This window comes from Camelus ferus, chromosome 6, assembly GCF_009834535.1.
Source record: "Camelus ferus isolate YT-003-E chromosome 6, BCGSAC_Cfer_1.0, whole genome shotgun sequence".
Taxonomy (NCBI): Eukaryota; Metazoa; Chordata; class Mammalia; order Artiodactyla; family Camelidae; genus Camelus; species Camelus ferus.
Window position 1 is genome coordinate 85,151,144 of NC_045701.1, and position 19,727 is coordinate 85,170,870.

General features: G+C 44.0%; 1 non-coding gene across 1 annotated transcript; it reads right to left on the reverse strand.

Annotated features, from left to right (window-relative positions):
- Nucleotides 1-16,455: 16,455 nt before the first annotated feature.
- Nucleotides 16,456-16,559, reverse strand: LOC116664641. Its single transcript, XR_004321156.1, has one exon. It is a non-coding gene; the product is annotated as a U6 spliceosomal RNA (small nuclear RNA).
- Between the last annotated feature and the right edge of the window lie 3,168 nt (nucleotides 16,560-19,727).

Genomic DNA, 19,727 nt, shown 5'->3' on the forward strand with positions numbered 1-19,727 from the left:
ACACACGCCTCTCTGGGAGACAGGCCTGAACAGGAAAGACAATAAGGTGCAGGAAGTGCCGGAGGAGAGGCCTCTCCTGGGCTGAGGGGAGCCCATGGGAGGAGACGACTTTCCCTTGAGTTCCCAGGCTCCTAGTGGTTTCCAGAGCCTATGAGAGCATTCTAGATAGAGGGAGAATATTATAAAGGTGTGACGGATTCAGATAAGGGCCTATGTATATATAACTCAGCATCATGCAAGGTCTTAAATGCTGCGATAACACGGATGGGGATGTTAGATACTTCAGAGAAGGGAGGCGGACCAAAGATGGGTAGGCTAGAGAGTGGGGATCGAGGATGGGTATGCTAGCAAGTGGGGGATCAAGGATGGGTATGCTACAGAGTGGGGATCAAGGATGGGTATGCTAGAGAGTAGGGGATCAAAAGTGCAGGGGAGGGGGATCAAGGCTGTACAGGTAGATTTCTGCCATATCCTAAAAATCTCTGAATGCCTGCCTGGCTCAGACCCATCACTTTACCAGACTTGGCTACATCACGCTCCTATCTCCTGCTGACTGCTTCAAAATCTGGAAGGCGATTGCAAAGGCTATGGTGAAAAAATGTATGTATATTAACGGCAAGCTGTGTGCTCATCAGAGTCCTAATTTCCACTGGTTTTTGGTTTTCAGCTCCATAAATCCTAAATGTGCCTTTCATTTCATTTTTCCACCCTTTGAGGACATCTGTTTGGCATTTGCCTCGTGTGATTGGGAAGGTGAGCAAGGGTGCCAAGTAAGCTCCTTCTAAAGGTCTTTGCATTGAAGTCAGAGGCCACAACTGTGCCCGAGAGCAGCAGGCAGCAGGCGCTCTCTGACGCAGCCAGTTCCTAAGGCCGGGGCGTGCCTCCCCATCCTCAGGTGCTTTGTGAAGATGGCTCAATTTCAAGACAGTGCATTAAAAGTGCGATCTGTAGGCCAATCCAGGGCAACTTCACATGTTTCCAATTTATAGTTTCCAGCCCAGCATGGTGTAATATGGGTTTTATATACATGTATAGTCAGGTTTTTTCTTTCTTCCTTTCTTCCTTTCTTTCAAAGAGACTTACTTCGCCTGTATATTTCCATTTTTAATTTATCCAAATATTGCTGACCTGGACCTGTGGGGTCTCACCTGGGGACAAATGCTCGCATAAATTTCAAAGTTGCTTCTCGGTAATGATCATGTCAAGAGGCCCTGTGGACAGAATTTCATGTGCTGAACATCTACTACATGTTGGTCACTTTTCCCATGATCGTCCTATGTTCTCTCAGGTTATTTTTTTTAAAACCAAACTGGAATATTTTTTGTTCTGATTATAAAATTAATGCAGGCTACATTTTAAAGAACAATCATGCACTGTAAAATGAATTCAATAGATTACAAACATTCCCCATATGCTTTTCCCAAAGGGATAAACACTGTTAATTTGGTTGGTATGTACTTTCAGATTTATCTATGTATATTAAGAAAATATATAAATCAGTACAAAATCAAACAATGCCCTCCATAGTGTTTCATAATCTGTTGTGCATGCGTGCGGGCATGTGTGTGTATGTGTGTTAACTGAGGTTTAACTCCTAGTCACTGAATGTAGATCTCCTCGATTTTCTTCAATGAGGGCTGCAGGATTTTTGGAGGGTGGAGGTGGGGTACCTTCTTTGTTGAAGCTGCGGTCTTAAATGGATGGGTTTTTGTCAGTTTTCGTCCCTATGCACGGGGTGGTCCTGAACTTCCTCCTCCATACATCTTTGCCTTTTGCTCAAATTACTCCCCAGGATCAATTCCGCAAGCAGAATTATTGAGTCAAAAGACAGAAATGTTGTTGATTCAAATCACCAGGTCGAAATGTTTGAACCAATTTCCACAGCCCATGACTGTGTGAGACAGGACCTCTTCCCCAGCCCCCTCGCCTCATCACCTCTTCTAAACCTTAGCGAACCCCAAGAGGAAAAGCTTCATTTCTCCCATGCCCATGGAGGAAGCTGAGGCTTCCAGAGGTGAAATCCTTATGGTCTGTGATTTGATCATGTCCACAACCCACCCAGGACCATCAGACTGCGGGAAAAAGCATGTGGGCACAAGACAAAAGTACTCTGGGCTGTCCTGGTTCCAGACCTGAGAGTCCACAGAAACCCTGCTGCCCAGGAAGAGGAGGCCAGGTGGGCACCCATGGGGTGCTGGTACAGGAACTGGAACAGGGCGCCCCATCCAGGCGGAGGCAGCCCCACACCAGCGAGCAGGTTTTGAGAGCCCAACAAAGAGTGACTACACGTCCCCCCTCCACCACCCTTCTTCTCCTTTGGGGAAGCCTGTGCAACCCTGTGCGCTGGCCCTGCCTAACTTCTGTCCCGCATCTGTTTCCCCATCTGTCAGATCAGGTGGAGGGTGATCTGTCCTTCTGCATCTCTGGCCTGTCACCTGTCTGGAGGGTAAATCCCATCAGGGATGTGGAAGCAGAGATTTCTGGCTGTTTGGCTCCCCAGACCAGGATTCTGAGCCTAACAGTGCCCCCGCCCCCTGCCTGGCAGTACCCTCCGCCCCCTCCCAGTTCAGGAGACTGATCACTTCCCCAATCTGCCCGTAGGCCTGCGCGGCCCGCCTGCTCTGCTCCCCACGTAAGCTCTTGAGTCCTTTTTATTGAGTTATAAAACCAGGATTGTTTATGGATTGGGTTGGTAAAAAGGCCTGGAAACTTGGTAATCTGAACTTCTCAGGTTTGTAGACAGATCTTGCTGCCTGGAGAGATATTGAGGGCTGCATTTTGCAAGTATTAAATAATTCTCTTTTTTTTAGATGGTGCTGGAGGCCTCAGGCTGGGCTCCCACCATGGCGGCAGCGCGACACTGGATGGGGCTGCCAGTGTTCCCAGCAAGAGGGGGACTGGGCAAGGCTTCTGACAGTCACCGGACCCCAAGGAGAGAATATAGAGAGCATGTGCGGACAGTGAGGGGAGGAGTTTGCAGAGGGACGTGGGCTGTGAACCCAGGGGAACTTCCCCCATCCGCTGTCCAAGGCCGCCTGAGACAGGCACAGGTGGGCCCCGCGTCTACTGATTCTGCCACAATTCATTGTGTGACCTTTGGGCAAGTCACAGGAGGGCCCAGTTTCCACATCTGTAAAATGGGAGCCCCGAGGCCCTCCCCTCCTTCCTTACAGAATCAGGCAGGCTGGACTTCTCTCCTGCAGAAGGGTCGCCCTTGCATGTCCAGGTCCCTTCCAGCCATAGTCCTGATCATGATACAGGGGCTGCTAATAGCTCAGTACATGCTAGTAGCAGCTCCTACTTCAGGAGCACCTGTGGGCATCGGCCTCTTCGGCCTCAGTGCTCAGCAGTTTAAGCCTGTTACCTCGAGTGCTTGCAGTGATCACTCAGACTAACGCTAATACCAGAGCTCATGTTTCCCAAGGGCTCAGTCTACACCCAGCATCACCTCCGAGGTTGCTGCAGTGGCCAATGGGTGAAGACCTGGAGAGCACCTGCAACAGTGCCTGGTTCCACCGCCACCCACAGGGCCCAGTGATTTTCCCAAGGCCATGGACATGAGTGGCGGAAGAGGGCTTCGAACCCACACAGCCTCACCTCTCAGCTGACCAGGAGGGACTCGGTCTTCCAAATCCTTGTCCTTCTCCATATTGCATGGCTCCTGGAAGGGAAGAGGGTGTGGAGAGGGCTATGTTAGTAAGCCAGAGAGAGAGCACAAGAAGGCATCCAACAGCCCGAAGAATCAGGAGGGCTCCTGGTCACCCCAGCTGTGCCCAGTTCCAGCATTTCCAGGCCTGCCTGTATGATGAAAAGGGCAGGCACCACTCCTCCTAGGCAGAGTGCAAATGGGGGCTAATTTTAAAGTTCCACAAGCCCCTGCCCGCCCAGCCCCCAAGTGCCAGTCAGAGCTCTCATTGTGCCAAGACCCTTTCCCACCCTAGCGGCTGGCGGATCCCGTCGCCTAGAAAGGCCAGCGGCGGCCCAGGGACCGCATTCTATTTCACATCTCTGGCATGACGGCCCAGAAACTAAACAGCGTCCACAGGGCAAGACTCTGGCTAGACAGCAGCCCTGTTATAAAATAGGGTGCCTCTCTCCAAGCTGGGCTCTGGATCCTGTCAAAATGACGGGTGTCTTTCCTTTCCTTCCTCAAGAAGGTGAAATACAAGCCTGTAATAACACCGTGCCCCTGTTCTCCTCTGGACAAAAGTCAAAACTCGAATCTGATAAATCTGAAATCAACGTTAATTTTCTAATTGGACTTCACGGGGCCGGACACGGTGTCAGAGCCCGCGGCATTTCACGTCGTATGTTACTGTTGGTGCCGACAGAAGAAATGAATCTTTCAGGGGATTCAAGGAGAAATTAGTATTTCCCTGATTCCAGGGAACTAAATACCCACCTACTCTACTTACAACGAAGGGGCTTATGTCCAGCCCTTAGAGCTTTGCAGTGACCCCAGTGGCCAACCTTGGGGTGCCATTTCACCCTTCCATGCTTATTCACAGCCCAAGGACCCTCTCCTTGTTCTCACTGCAGCCTTAAAACCCTCTACTCAACCTCCAAGACCCAATTCAGAATGCCCATCTCTGAGAGTCCTTCCCAACTCCCCTGTCAGTTGCAGCTTCTTTCTTGGTAACCAAGGGGTTAATGTGTCCCTGTCCCTGATATGTCTTCCTATCCTGTTTATCAACCTCACCTGGTTCCTTTGTCACTCCCAAAGCAACCCCAGGCCAGGAAGAATACTATTCTTCATTCTTCCTGCAGTCCCTGGAGCAAGTACACAAGTTCTTAGGAGGTAACCTCTGAATGTTTGTTGACTGAATAATTATTACTTTCATAGTATATAGTACTTAGTATTTATATAGTGCAGTATAGTGTAAGGCAGTGGTTCTCAACTAGCTGATTTTGCATTACCACCCTCCCCAATCAGGATACCTGGCAATGTCTAGAGACATTGGTTGTCACAGTTGGAAAGGGGAATGTTAATGGCATCTAGTAAGTAGAGGCAGAACTCTGCAGTAAGACTTTTGTGGGCCCTACACATTTTCACCTTCATTAGCCACTTCCTCCCTAAAAGATATATTAAAAATGATATTTTAAAACTAATTTGGTGCGAAGAGAAATATAATCCAGGCTGAATTCATTAGTATATATTCATTGTTATTATATCCACTTTTTCTTCTAATTTTAAAATTAAATTAAAATTAAAACAATTGCATAAGCCCCTAAAAGGATCATGAACCTTAGGCATTGGTTCTACTGAAACTAATGGGCAAGTGGGCCCTGGGTAGAGGCCAGGGAGCCCGCTGAATGTCCCACAGTGCACAGAGCAACCCCAAACAGCAAAGACTTATCCGGTCCCAAAAGTCTTTAGTCCTGAGGTTGAGAAACCTGTCATAAAGGAAAACTCCAGAATGTAGAAGCCTGGAAACTTAACGTCTGAGCTCCCACAGCAACTGTAATACAACACGGGAAGAACATAACTTTTGGTAATTAGCAAGGCTTTGGGGTAGAGAAGTAGTTGACGAACACAGCACATACTTTCATGAGAGCATGCATAAAAAATCCAAATGCATTTTTCCTCTTGTTCTCCAAATGGTGGATAGAGCACGGAACACATATTTTGTTCCTAGGCAGCTATGCAGGCAATGGGCCACACTTCATTACTCAGACATATGGGGGAAATCCCATGATGCCCCCGCCTCGCGCTCAGCTTCTTTGTATCGTGACCCAGAGCTGGCTGCTCAGCAGAGCTGCTCAGAGGCCCTGGCCTGCACCCTTCACCTGCCTTCCAAGGTGTCCAGGGCAAAGCTGCTCCAAATCCACTTCAAGGCTGATTCTTCTGAGAGAGGCATTGGGTAACACAGAGTTTTGACTTGAGGGGGGTCTGTGTTAGGGTTCACCTGAGAAACAGAACCATCTGTATGTGCACGTGTGTGTGTATATACATATATATATATATATAGGGAGAGCAAGAGAGAGAGAAGACTTATTTTAAGGAATTGGCTGGTTCAAAATTTTCAGATCTGCAGTGTAGGCTGGCAGGCAGAGAAATGGGGAAGCATTGGAGTTTGAGTACAAAGGCCGTCTGCTGACTGAATTCCTTCTTGCTTGAGAGAGCCAGTCTCTGTTCTATTTAGGCCTTCAACTGATTAGACAGGGCCCACCTACATCATGGAAGATAATCTGCTTTACTCTAAATCCACCAGTTTAAATATTAATCTCATACCCTAGACAATACCAAACAAAATGTCTTCACAGCCAAATATCTGGGTACTGTGGCTCAGCCAAGCTGATCCATAAAATTAACCATTGAAGGGTCTAAGTTTATTTTGTTTTTTTCAGTTGCCTCTTTCTTTCTGAAAGACCAATGACCATGGCTATGCTAGAAGGGAAAATACACAGGGTTTCACATGGAAAGGGAGCAATGAACATTCACGGAATGCTTTTTTTGTGCACCCAGCACTTTGTAAAGACAATCTCATGTCACCTTCAATTGAGCCCCGTGAAGGCCATATCGATGTCCTCATCTGAGGACGTTAAGTCACTAACTTTAACCCTAACCCTAAGTGGATGGTGGGTCCCTTACCCTGGGTCGTCCCACAGCTAATCCTTGGCAGAGCCAAGACTCAAACCCAGGTCTCTCCTGAACCCAAAGTCGTGCTCTGTTGTACCCGCTCTTCAACCCCCAACCCCCTCCACCAGAAAACAGCAGGGAAAGGACAGAGGACACCTGGATAGAGGGACAAGCACAGGATCAGAGTCATGGGAACCCTGTGAGCTCTGCTTCTCCCCCTCCCAACACTCTCATCACACCAGCCTCCCTCCAGCCACTTACACACTCACACACACACACACTGGGACTATTTAGGGTGCCTAATAGTGCGTGTATATTTTGTGTATATTGGAACAACAGGAGTTGCTATCAGCATAACTATAAATGGTGTCTGTGTGGTTAGTGAAATGGTCCTGTGTCAAAGATGAGGGAGGTGGGGCAAAGGACATAAAAGGGTAGGGGGAGGCGATTTACAATGAATGAGACTGTGGAGGTAAACTCCGGTGACATTGCAAAGCCTGAAAATAGATTACTAATGGCTCCCTTCATTCAAAGAACGCTTCTCAAGCCCCCCGGTGACCCTCCTAACAGCCCGGCGAAGTGGCCAGGGCAGGGACCCTAGGCCCGTTTCATAGGTGAGAAACCTGTGGTTTAGAGAGGCTGTGTCCCTGGCCCAAGGGCACTGCTTTAGGAATTGGAGCCAGGCCTCCTGCCGTCGCCTTCTCCACAGAAAGGAGACATCTCAGAGAAGGGAGAGTCTGGAGGGTCTTTAAAGAATTCAAGGACCTGCTTTCTCTCTGGGGTCAAAAGGGGACCCAAACTCCTTCACTTGGAAAGTCGTAAGAATCAGCAACAAGCTATGTGATGGTCCCATCCCGGTCCTCGGCACAAAGTGCGTAATAAATAAGTAGCAGGGTAATAAATAAATAGCGAGGATTAAATAAATAAGCAGCAGCTGCTATGACTGTCACCAGCATACTAGCTTCCATGTTCAGCGGTCTGAGCTGCAGCACATGACGTCCAGAGGCCTTCGATGGAGAGAGGGGGTTGAAAAAAAAAAAAGAAAAATCAATGCAAGTCTGTCCTCCAGTCCTTCGTTCTGCTCCATTCTTCCAGACGTCTGCCAGGACAAAGATTTCCATAGCAGTTATATTGCGATCCCCTATTTTTCACCTCAAATGTTCCTATTTATGGTCTGCAAATGTTGGCAGGGAGGTGAGGTAAGGACTTCTCCTCATTTTCACCCAGAAGGCCCGTGGCCGTTACATCATTCTGAATTTCCTGGGCTTGTTCATGACAGCACAGCCACCCTCCCTGTGCAGACATGGGGCTCGATTTTCTGCCTGACATGCGGGGCCGGGAGAATTCAACATGATGGCCATGGTGTCGGGAGGGGCTGCGGGAGGAAGACACAAAATCAGGATCAGACCTTCAGCCGTGACAGAGAAGATCAGGCTTGCCGACGGCACGGGGGCCGGGGAATCTGGTCATTCCCGCCGGCATAACGGCAGAGAACTTGGCTTTGTTTTTCACGGGGAGGGATGGAAATGTTAGCTATCTTGATTGTGGTGGTGGTTTCACAGGTGTACACATCTATCAAAATTCATCAAATTGTACATCCGAAATATGTGTAGCTTAGTGTACAGAAATTACACCACAATAAAGTTGTTTCAAAAAAATTTTTTAACTAAAGAAAAATTTTAGAAAGAGATCATAAATAACTGGATAAATACAGCCTGAGAGAACATTAAAAAAAATGTGTTTTTTTTTTACTTTGGGGAAAGGTGTTGGTTGAGTTCATCACACCCCTCATTTCATGGCTCCCTCTCACCATTGGTCCTTTCAAGGCATCTGTCTTGATTCATTTACTTATTTCTTCCTTTTTCTCCTCATTTCCTACCCCACTTTCCTCTCTCATGGGCAATCATTCCAGCCCGTGTTGCTGCATATGTATTTGTGCCAAAGTACTTCATTTATGAAAATGGTCTTGGGCTATAAATCTGCTATTTCTTACTTTTTTCACTCAGCAATAGGTTTTTAAAGACATGTATGCATGCTGCTAACTACTGCATAGTATTCCACAGTGTTTGCCCACTGCATTTTATGTCCTCATTCCTGGGGGAAGGAACAAACACCTGGAAAGCCTCTGGATGCCCTGACAACCCTCTGATGACTGTCTTGTATATCTCACCTTGCGGAGATGTGTTGAGTTGCTTTAAGAAATAATATCTAAGGAGGACTTGGTGGGTCACGAGGTGTACACATACACCACAGTTATACTAAGGCCAGCCAGGTGACTTCCCAGGACGACTGCACCCATCTATACGTTCCCACCAGCCATTCACAAGGTTTTCTATATCCCCGCATCTTCGCCAACAGTTCACATTATCCCGTTTTCCATGCTTCTGTTTTTGCCAGCCTGATAGGTGTAAGTGGTATCTCCTTGTGGTTTTAATTTGCATTTTTCTGTTCGCTGCTGAGTTTGAACATCTCTTCGTTGGCTTCTTAATCTTTCGGGTTTCCTCTCCATGAACTGCCTGTTCATGTCTTTTGCCCAGTTTTCCCCTGTGGTTCTTGTTTTTTCCTGTTTTGCAAAAATTCCTCGGGTGTTTTCAACACTAGTTCCTTATCCATTTTTGATGTTGCAAACATCTCTGTTTCTTTGTTATCAGTCTGTGAACTTGCTCCAAACTGTCCTTTACTGAACAGAAATATTTAATTGTATTATGATCAAATCCATAATTTTTTTGGTCTCATGGTCTGTGCTTTTGAGACACACACACACACACACACATGCACGCACACACACATGCAGCAGTACCCCACAAAAATGCACTCCTGTGTTATCTTCTATTGTTATTTAGCTTTGTCTTTCAAATTTAAGTCTTGCTCCATCTGGAACTTGCCTTTGTAAGTGGTATTAGATAGGGCATCAAGGGTTTTATTTATCTCCATTTAGTGGGTGAGGTTTCACAACTCCAATCACTAAACTGTTCGCACTTTCCCAACTGACTTGTGGGAGCACCTCACGCATATCTGGAGTTTCCATATGCACAAGTGGGTCAGTCCCTGAGCTCTTTATTTTGTTCTGGCCCAATGGAATGTTCTTTCTCCATACTCTTTATTACTACATCCTTTGCTTTTCTTCTTCAGAGTTGCCTCAATTATTCATTGACATTTATTCTTGCAAAAAAAATTTTTTAGAATAAGTTTATGGAGTTCCCCCCAAAAAATCCAACTGCAATTTTGATTGGGTCTACGTTGAAACAATAGCTTAACTTGGGGCACTTGACATTTTTATAACATTAAATAGTGCTGTTAAAGTGTATGACTGTCTCTCCACTTTCAGATCTTCATTTTGTTCTTTAGGATCAAATGTTTAAACTTTCTCCATAGAGTTTTTATGTATTATTTTGCTAATTCCAAGTTTTTACTGCTATTGTGAATAGTATCTCCATTTTTATTATATTATATATACATTACATAATTTTTACATTATAATTTATATATATTATTATAGTTTCTAGTTGGTTGCTAATGATGTAGAGAAATGCTATAGTTTTATAAATGTTGATTATGTATCTGTATTCCATGCTGGACTTTCTTTTTAGTTTTGATTCTGTTTTTCTATAAAGATGATCATGTCTTCTGAAGAAAATAAAGTACTCCGCACAATTTTTAAAAAATTTTTGTTTGCTTTTCTTATAATATTAGCAGGATTTCCTGTGTTAAAGAGGAGAGGCATTGCTGTGTTTTTCCAAATTGTAAAGAAAAAATATAAAGTTGCTTTGTTATGATAAAGGTGGTTATAGAACTTAGACACACGTCTTTTACCAACTTAAGAAGAATTTCATTTTATTGCTAAGTGGTTTAATCATAAACAAGTTTTATCACTTTATGATATTTTTTTCTGCATCTATTTGAATTTTTTCAAGTAGATTTGATTTTTTTTTCAAACAGTCTCTTATATTAAACCATCCTTGCATTCTTGGGATAAGCTCTACTTGATTGTGATGCACTATTTATTTTAAAGGCTTTTGGATTCAGTTAGCTAACATTTTATTTAGGGTGTTTGTATGTACATCCATTACATAAACTGATCTATAATCTAGTTTCTTATATTATTTTTAATCTAGTTTTGGAACCAATATTATCCTGACTTCATAAAACTAGCCAAGCAGTTTTCACTCTTATATTTTCCACAGTATCTTTCTAGAGGTCTGGATGACTCAGTCTTTTTAAAGTTTGTTCAAACTCACCTATGAAAACATCTGAGCCTGACAAGCTCTTGTGGTCACTCACAGCAAAAAAAAAGTGTGACGATGAATATATGTATGTTCATACATAACTGAAAAATTGTGCTGAACACTGGAATTTGACACAATATTGTAAAATGACTATAACTCAATTTAAAAAATGTTAAAAAATAAATACATAAAAACCAGAATTAAAAAAAAATCTGAGCCTGAAGCATTCTGGAAAGGAAGTCTGCTTAACATTTCAAAATCTTTAATACTTTTAAGTCTATTCAAGTTTTCTTTTGAAATTTTTCTTGTGCCTAAACTTAGCATTTTATATTCTTTCAAGATATATGTCTATGTCATCTAAATTTTCAAATTTATTAGTAACAGATATTTGTAATAATCTTTCCTTCTCTTACACATCTCATTGTGTCTGTTGCTATTTCTCCTTTATCATCTATGTTTTATTTGAATCATTCTATCATCAGCCTTACGAACAATGTTTCTCCTATTAATCTTATTAATATAATCTTGGTGTCATTACTCTTGTCTATTGTTTTTATCAAGTATTTCTTGGTATCTCTTTATAATCTCTTGATTTGAATGTTTAGCACGTTTGTTTCAGATTGAAATTCTTAAAACGACAAAAAGCCCAGTGCATTATGACATAGATGTGTTGTAGATCACATCTTCCATGACTTGGCCGTGTGACCTGGGTGACTCACTTAACTTTTCCAAGTGTCTGTATCCTAAACTGAAATGGGTTGATGGGTCTTTCTCCCAGGCTCTTGTGAGGACTGTATGAGATATGAGAAGCACCTGGAGAATCCACAGATCTCAGTTCCCATCTCTTCCTCTATCCCAAACCTAATTAGAAAACTCTTAATCATACATTCATGAAAATCTCAAACTTTCAAGAAGTGGTTCCCAAGTGGGGGCAGTCTAGCTCCTCAGGAGACATTTGACAATGTGTAGAGACAATTTTGGTCATCACAACTAGGGGAGGAGAGGGGTGCCATGGGATCTAAAGAAGCTCCCTGAGTAGAGGACAGGCATACTCTTAAATATCCTGCAGTTCACAGGATCAGCCCCGACAACAAAGAACTATGCGGCCCCAAATATCAACAGTGCCAACGTTGAGAAACCCCACCTTGCAGGAAATTCCAGTGGCATTTGGTCCTGCTTCCCTCCCTTTACAAGAATCGTTGTAAATACAGTCTCTGCTTGGTACACCCAGGGACAGGAGACTCACTACATAAGAAGACAGCTGACACGGGCTTGGAGGAACACAGGCATTGGAGTCAGGCCTTCTCGTACACTGGCCCACCCTTTATTCTGACTCATCGTCTGTAAACCTGTTTCCTTATCTGGAAAGCAGCTGTGACGACCATACGAGATGTGTCCCAGCATAGGGCCCAGAAGGTAGCAAGGGCTCCATTAAAGTTAACTTTTGCAGTTGGCCCTGATTGCATCCAAATCTGCTTCTAAGTGACTTTACAGATCTGCACTTGGCTGATACAGCTTCTTCTATCTGAAGACCCCTAAGCTGTTTGCAGCGAGTGAGCAATAATGGTCATTCCCTCTCTCTGGGTCTCAGCTTCTACATCTGTAAAATACACAGTGCCACTCGATCAAGGCTTACAAACTGCTTGCCTTCCGTCAAAGTCAGTCTGCCGATTTGTTTGGTGTTTGGCCTGCATTTTTTATTTCTCTTAGAATTCAGATCTATTTCTCACTTATAAAAATGGGATGTTTCACCTAAAAATCTGGAGTTTTAGCATCTCTTGAAGAATAAAAGGATTTAGCAATACTGAGCCCATTTCATTCATGGCAACAACCTGGGAAAGTGAGCAGTGCTCCTCCCATCCACGGGACATGTGTTCTCCATTCCCCCTCAGTCCCCACCACTCCCTATTGTCCTGTTTTCACTCACTTGTATCACCTCCCGGCTCCTGTAGACATTTGACTTCGTAATTCTTAAGATATATGGGCTCTCTGGCCCCTTTCATCTCTCCTAATCTATGCATCCCGGAAACTGGGAGTTGAGACTCAAAGAGGAAATTTCCTTGATAAATTACGAGAGGAGAACCTACCTACGGATGATTTGCTACAGCCTTTACTTAAAACAGAAGCTCTCCTGGACTCTGACTCCATTTTCAAATAACAGAAGGCGTGTCTCTTTTGGAAAAAAAAAATCCGTAGCCAACCTGTTAAAGTTAATAGAAGGTAAAGTTAATGGAAAGGGTACTTTGATTTGCAAAGCACATGAAGACAGTGGGCAGATCCAGGGCTGAAAGGAAGGGGAGCTGGGACGCCTATGGTCTCCAAGTGCGGCGGGGTACAGGCGTGTTAGGTAGCAGTACAAATCCATCCCTGCTGCGGGGCCCCTGACGTTTTCACCAGAGCTTTGGGAAGTAGGGAGTCTGGAGGGGAGGTGCAGGAGTGCCATGCAGACACAAAAACTAAAAAAAAATAAAAATAAAAAATAAAAAATCACACTATGGCTCATCCTGGAGATGAAGTTGACCCCTTCCCAGTTAATCGCCACAGGGCTTCTAGATTGACAAAACTCCCTCCCCGGAGTGTCCTTCAGTACAAACCATGCAGAGTGGGGAAAGACCCACTTTTTAAGGCAGAGCCAGCATTTGACCACGAAGCAAACTTGGACAAATTGCCCAATGTCACCGAGCCTCTGTTTCCACATCAGAAAAAAATGGGATCACAGTAACAATGACTTGCCAGCGTGGCTACACATGAGTTAACAGGCATCTATTCCAACCCTTTTGTTCTACAGAGGACAGGGCTAAGACTAACGCGTGGGCAGGAGAATTGATTTGCAACATGTTGCTGCTTTGGGAGGCTCCTGTGGCAGGCTAAGATGTAAACCCATTAATCAAATCCAAGGGAAAACTTATTAAAAACAGATCTTCGGTACAAACCAGAGGGACTATTTAACCAGGAAAAAAAAAACCACACAATAATACTTAGTGCGGGCCTAGTTGTTGTAAAACGAATACACATACAAAGTGACAGGTCTGTCTTGTCACTACGGGTGAGAAAGCCCATCGCACAGTGGACTCTATATATGTTTGCTGACCTGTTGCACTGAAAGCAAATTGTCAGCTGTCTGGAGGGCCATTAAAAATGTTCATTATCTTTGTCCTTTTTTGACTTCTGGAAATTTTTCTAAAGATCCAATCTTGTAGGAAAAAAAATGAAAAGAAAGTATGTATTGAATTCACTGAGTACATTGGAAAGTGCTTTACAAAGGATTTCTAGAATTATACAAAGTAATGGGTTGAACAATCAGGTCTAAGGGTCAGGATGCTGCTGATGTCCCAACTGGAGCATTTGATGAGGCTGTGAATAACTGAAAGTAATCTCCAGGCCCAGCCATCAGGACACAGAGAAACGTGACACCCTCACTTAGTGATGTTTGGGACAGACTGAATAAGGGAAAATGTTCACATAACATTAAGTGCAAAAAGCAATGTTACAGAGGCAATGATAGGTCAAAGGGAGACTGAAAATGGCTGTGTCAGAATCCTAAGATTAGGGGCAAACTTTAAATTTTTCCTTTCTGCGATTTTTATAATATATCAATGTATATATAATACATCAAGGAGAAATGCTGACCTATATCTAGCACAGGGAACTGTATTCAGTATCTTGTAATAACCTATAATGGAAAAGAATCTGAAAAGGAATATATACATATATACATATAAATATATAACTGAGTCACTTTGCTCTACACCTGAAACAAACGCAACATTGTAAATCAACTCTACTTTAATTAAAAAAAAAAGAAAAGAAAAGGAGAAGTGCTGTGTTTTGTGCACTAGTTGCAACTCAGACTGGAGTCTCTCCAGCTGTGGGCTTCCTGATCTTTTCATAACTGAAGACACCCAGTAAGCACCTACTATGTGCTAGTAGGCTGCTATGACAGGCACATTCCGCTGTGCCCACGGGGATCTCTTTGAACAGGTCTCAAAGGGAGGAACCAGCATCACAGCCTCTAGAGATGGAAAAACTGAGAGAGCAGGGAACTTGCCTGGAGCCACGTGGCTAAGAAGGGCCAAGCTGGGGCAGAAGCTCAGCATGATGTGTGGACAGAGTCTGGCCTCTTTCCAGCATCCAGTGTCCTCCGAAGAGGTGGTACATGGAAGAGATCACTAAACAGCCTTGAATGACAGCGCCAGAGATCCCTTCTGTTCAACCCCTTACAGTACTTCATCTCCTAGAAGAAAGATGATCCTCGTTAACAAAGAGAACACGGTCCTGGGGCGGAGAACCCTCCCCAGATGAAAGACTGAGCTAGAATTGAGCAACGCGGCAGAGTTTTCATGGGACATGTCCATCCGTATGTTTGTTTCCACCTCCGCATGGGAATCCACGCTGGTTTTCCATTGACTGCAGTGACGTAAGGAACCCCTTTCACTTCCCTTCCTAGGAATTTCTGAATGTGCTTCTTTAAATGTGTATTTCAGGATTTGGGCTTCCAGAACCTTACATTGAATCAGCCCTCCATTCACAGTGTTTTTTGTTACAAAACACCTGAAATCCCCGCCATAAGGGGCAGGTAGGACCCAAACATTCAGTCACAAAAGATGTATTGCATTATTATAAGGTTAGTGAAAACAATGGTTTATACTTGGTCTATGCAGTCCCAAAAAATCACAGACGTATAGACAGTGAAAATCGTACCATATCCTGAGCTGAAAATGTCACAAATGATCCTGAGGTGGTCGCTTCTAGCCCTCCACACTTCTGTGCCCCCCACCCAGTATAAGGTGAGAACTTCAGCACCCTCCCCACCCCACCCCCATGAACTGGAGCCCTTCCTGGAGTTGTACCTGGTCCACATGACTGCACATTATCACAGGTGTCCGTGCCCCTCACTGTCATGAAAGCCATCCAGCCTTTTTGCCGGTACAGAGCTTCAACTGAATAAAGGGGCCAGGGGAAATTTCCTTAAAAAGAAGCATGCATCTTCATTTCGGCATTTTTACTCCTCAGAACCGCAGAAATGGGTCCATGCACCCCTGTCTTTCCAACCTTCGTCCATTTTTACAAAGTCTCCTTTTAAAGTACAAAATAATGGTGTCACCTGTTAAAGTTGAAAAGCTAACAGTATCTTTCTTTGCAAGGCTTCTGTGAGTTCAGCCCTGTCTCCCACTTTCACGAGCAAATACTGAAGGGGCTGCTTTGAGGGGACTGATACTTGGAACACAGCCTCCCCCGGATCCAGGGGCTGGAAGATGCCGGGATCATGACCAAGGGCTTTCGGCGTGCACCGTAAGCCCAGTTCAAATGCTTGGTTTCAAATGCTGTCACATTCTTGGCTGCAAGATCACTTCTGGGACAAAGGAATGTTTCTGAATTCAGAACTATCCCATCTCCAACTTGTTCTCTGCTGTTAACAAACAGTTCAGGAATAAATGGAGGATGCGAATCCCTCTGGGGACACACTCAGTTTGGCTCTGATGGGATCTTAGTGGCATCTGAGCCCCCGGAGATTTCACAGCCCATCTACAAACTCCCAGGGCTGTTGATGAAGTTGGCTGTTCTCCTGCAAAGACACTCACGGACAGCCTAGGCGGCGGTAAACTTCCCAAAGCAGCCTTTCAGGTGGAGGCAGCTATTTTGTTTGTTTTTCATATGGAACACTTCTCGAATTTGTGTGTCATCCTTGCCCAGGGGCCACCCTAATCTTCTCTGTGTCGTTCCCGTTTCAGTACATGCGAGTACGAGGCAGCTGTGGTTCTGATTAGCCCTCATCCTGCCTCACCCCATGTTTGGGCAATTCTAGTGGACTTGCAGAAAGCGGAATCAGGGAAATACGGTTGCCAACTCGAATGTAGCAGGTGATGCCCCCATCTTTCCCAGGGGCTGGCCACTGGCACTGCCCACCCTCCCCTGCTACAGGTTCACCTGCTGTATAATGATGGGCCACCCATGCTGGTCCCTAAGTCCAGGGAAGCCGTGCAAGGCTGAATGTGGGAGGAAAGCGTGACATGTCCCCGGTGGAGTGACAGGGCCATTGCCTAAGCCCAGCTGGCCTGACCTTTCCCCCTTTCTCCCCTTTGGATCCCCTTCAGGCTCCGACAGGCCCTGGAGCTAGTAGCTGCATCCTTGTTTAGCCCCAAGAAGGCCTTCCAGCCTTCGTGGCTCCATAGAGCTGGGAGGGCCTGCAGCCCTGGCTGATCAGACCAGGACGCCTCTTATTTAAATAAATGCATTTAAGTTTTCAGACACAAAATGATTCGAAGATATATCAAGTAAACCATCGTACAGGTGTTAGGCTGACTGATGTGCAGCCTAAGGCTGGTCCGTGTTTTGGCCACACTGACTTAGATCAGGCCTCTGAGCATTTCAAACAAATTGTTCCTCCATGGCCTGGGTTCAGGGTGCTGTCTGGGGTCCTTCCCAGCCACCATCCTCCCTGGGGCTGGAATTCACGTGTTCTACTAGAGCAACGTGACTCAAGTCCTTCACTTAGGTCAGTCTATCCAACTTTAAATACTACAGCGCTACAGAAACTGGATGACAAAAGAGAGAGCTGGCCAGTGGCAGGAAAATACCACTGGGAGGCAAGAAGCAGCCAAACCCTTGATGAGTGAATTAACTCACTTAGCTGCTGGAAGGTAAACCTTTCTGGAGTTGGCATCCAAGCCAGGAGGTGGGCCAGCCCACTGTCAGGTGGGCTCTTTAATGCAGATGAAGTGTGGGTTTGGAGCTCTGATGGAGATCTAGAGGGGCCAGGGATGGGGTGTTCGGTAGTGACTTTTAGCCTGCAAATGCCATGGTGCAGCAAATTTGAAGTTACAAGGAAAGGGAAAAGCAATAGGATTAAAATAAGTATCTGGGAGGGGATTTTCCTTGGGCTCACTTCCCTTTGCATTTAAACCTATTATCCTTAGCGTGTTGGAAGCACCTTCTCCAGGAAGCATCCCATTAAATGCTTCAGAAAAGTTAGAAGGGATTTTTTGAGCTGTTATGTAGAGGAAAGAGACACAGAATTCATAAGCATCAGTGGAAATTGCAATGTTAAATCTCCAAATACTAGAGTTGGAATCCTGACCTATAGATTACGAACCTTTCAGTGATATGTGTGTGTTAAGGGTGCATATTATTTTTAAAGAAATAGTTTGGCTACTATCCTTCAAATATCCAAGGGTACCTGGAAAAGTAGTCCAAGACAGACCATTGATCCATACCTCCAGTTTCCTAAGCTCTCGGTCTACATCAGGTTAGAACATAAGCTGGTTCCTAGAAAACAAGAACTTAAGTTCTTATAGAAATGCCTTTACTAAATTGCACTGATATAATAAGGTCTTTTTCTTTTATATTAGAATGTTATGGCATCTTTAGAAAAATCCTTATGCTGCTTAATATTCTCATGAGTAAGGATCCTCATGAGAAGATATTTGTGACATTTGGATCAAAGATAACTTCATTTCTCTTAAGAGGTTAGGATCTTTCTTTTAATCAGACAAATGTTACATAATTCATCCTGTTTCTACTTTTGCTTCGGCTGCCAGGAAGCTCAAAGTTAAATTATCTTTTTAAGACCAGTAAATATATTGGCCTAAATTTTGGGTATGATCATTTTTCTATTTACTTTACTATCTGCTTAATAATCTTCAATAATAATTTTAACAGTCCTGTTATATCTTAATCTGGTATATATTACATGTTATATATCAGATATAGTATAAATTATATCAGGTCTCTTTTTGCTTCCAACTGACAGATGCTTAAGCTCAAATTAGCTTAAGCAATAAAAGTGAGGAGGGGAAACTTATTGGCTCATATATCTGAAAAGTTGAAAAGTTCAGGATAGATCTGATTATAAAACTCTAGAGCAGGGACAAGCCAAAGGGACACAGGAACAAACCTGAAAGAGCTCCCAGTGACCAAAGCTGGAACAATCTGAACAACCAAATAAATAACATAGTATTGAATTATAACCCAAAGTATAAAATAAATATACATGAGTCCATACTTATATAATATACATAAATAACTGAATAAATAGGAAGAAGAATCAAATCTTCTTTACAAAAGAATTTCAAATAATGTACGTAGATACTCACCCTCTAGGAGGTAGAAGTTAATTTCCTTGCGAGTGGGCTAGATTTAGTGACTGGCTTCCAAAGAGCAGGGTATGAAAAGGGAAAAATAATACATTTACAGTAAAGAAACCTGGCAAACACTACCTTACCCAAGTGATGAAGGTCAGCATCACCAATGATGAGTCATGTTGATATCATGAACCCCCCGATATGATGTGAGGGGAAGGGTACTTCACTTCCATGGTCATCTTTCCAAAACTCCATAACCCCAGTCTGAGCATGAGAAAAACATCAGACATGCCCAAGTTGGAAAATATTCTACAGGATATGTGGCCAGAACTCCTCAAGACTGTCAATCAAGGTCATGAAAAACAAGGAAAGACTGAGAAACTGTCGCAGACCAAAGGCAACTAAGAGGGCATTATGACTAAATGCAGTGTGGTACCCTGGATTGGAAAGAGGATATTGATGGAAAAACTGATGAAATCTAAATAGACTGTAGTTCACAGTGATGTGCCAGTGTTGGTTTCTTCCTTATGACAAATGTAGCATGGTGAGGTATAGTAGAAGGTGTTAACAATGTGAGGAACTGGAACTCTCTATACTGGCGTCTTAGTCTGTTCTGCTATAAAAGAATATCATACACTGGGTGGCTTTTAAACAACAGAAATTAACTTCTCACCATTCTGGAAGCTGGAAGTCCAAGATCAGGGTGCCAGCATGGTTGGGTTCTGGTAAGAGTTCTCTTCTTGCTTTGCAGATGGTCATTTTCTCTTTTTTATAAGTATTTTATTTATTTATTGTTGTATTATTTAATTATTTTATTTTGGGTTGGGAGGGGAAGCAATT